This window comes from Tupaia chinensis, unplaced genomic scaffold, assembly GCF_000334495.1.
Source record: "Tupaia chinensis unplaced genomic scaffold, TupChi_1.0 Scaffold000362_1, whole genome shotgun sequence".
Lineage (NCBI taxonomy): Eukaryota > Metazoa > Chordata > Mammalia > Scandentia > Tupaiidae > Tupaia > Tupaia belangeri.
In genome coordinates, this window is record NW_006159859.1 from 3,305,755 (window position 1) to 3,307,244 (window position 1,490).

General features: G+C 40.7%; 1 pseudogene; it reads left to right on the top strand.

The window, feature by feature from the left end:
• Positions 1–487: 487 nt before the first annotated feature.
• On the top strand, positions 488–1,060 carry LOC102472126 (60S ribosomal protein L17 pseudogene; annotated as a pseudogene).
• Positions 1,061–1,490: the final 430 nt, after the last annotated feature.

Sequence of the window (1,490 nt, forward strand, 5' to 3'; positions counted from 1 at the left end):
TACTTATCAGTGACAGCATTTATTTGCATTTTGCGGAAGCACTGGTTGGCTGCAGTTGGTGGTTTTTCCCTTATCACAACTCTTCAGAGACATCAGCACCTACTTACCAGCACCTGGTCCTCAGAGCTGTCTCTCCTGAACCTCAGGGACTGCAGCACTAGCTATACTGCCTCATCTTCAGAGATCAGAGATTGGGTTCCACAGAGCCCTTATAAGCTTCTAATTCCCAATTTCAGGGTTTTAATAATTTTACCTCTTTCCTTGTGCCCCAGCCCAAGGACATGATTGCTTTCTCAGTTACTACTGAGACATTAGTTTTCCCCTTTTGCTTTTTTAGTTTTTTCACACCTGGGTATATTAAACTCTCTCTATTTAAACAACAGATAATGTTTCTGTCTTTTGATTAGACCCTGACCAATGCATATTATATGTACAAGAGATATTCAACGTTTCTCTTCTCGTAAGTAGCCAGAGGTGATCTTTGAAAATGGTTTACTATTCACATGACCCAGAGAACCCCACAGAGTATGCAAGTCAAGAGGTTCAAATCTTCTTGTTCACTTTAAGAAACTGCCCAGGCCACCAAGGGTATGCATATCTGAAAAGCCACCAAGCCATCTGAAGGATGTCACTACACAGAAGCAGCATGTGCCACTCTGTCATTACAATGGTAGAGTCGGTAGATGTGCCCAGGCTAAACAGTGGGACCAGACAGAAGGTCAGTGACCCAAAAAGAGTGCTGAATTTTTGCTGTACATGCTTAAAAATGCAGAGAGTAATGCTGAACTTAAGGGGTTAGATGCAGATTCTCTGGTTGAGCACATTCAGGTGAACAAGGCACCCAAGATGTGCCATCACACGTACAGAGCTCATGGGCAGATTAACCCACACATGAGCTCCCCCTGCCACATCGAGATGATCCTCACTGAACAGGAGCTAATTGTTCCTAAACTACTGGAGGAGGAAGTCGCACAGAAGAAAAAGATATCCCAGAAGAAACTGAAGAAACAAACACTTATGGCACGGGAATGAAGTCAACATACAATAAATGTAGATAAAAGTAAAAAAAAAAAAGAGAGAGAGAGAGAGAGATTCAACTTTTTATATTGGTTCCATTCTTATCAAAATTTTATTAATAAAGTGACTAAGAGGGGGCTGGCAGGTGGCGTGGTGGTTGAGGTACTGGACTCCCATATGGATGACCACAGTTTGAGTCCTGGCCTTGTCAGCTTGCTTTCTCGTTCTCCTTTCTCTCTGTCTGTCTCTCTCTGGTCAAAATTGAAGTATGGTGATAATAAATAAAATAATAAATAAATAATTTTTTAAAACTAAAAAAAAAATGAAAGTGACTGAGTCCACCAAACATTTGAAGAAGAGTTAATGTGAATCTTTCTCAAAGTCTTCCAAAAAACTGAAGAGGAGAGAACACTTCCAAATTCATTTTACAAGTCCAGCATTAGCATGATACCAAAGATAGACAACACAGGAGA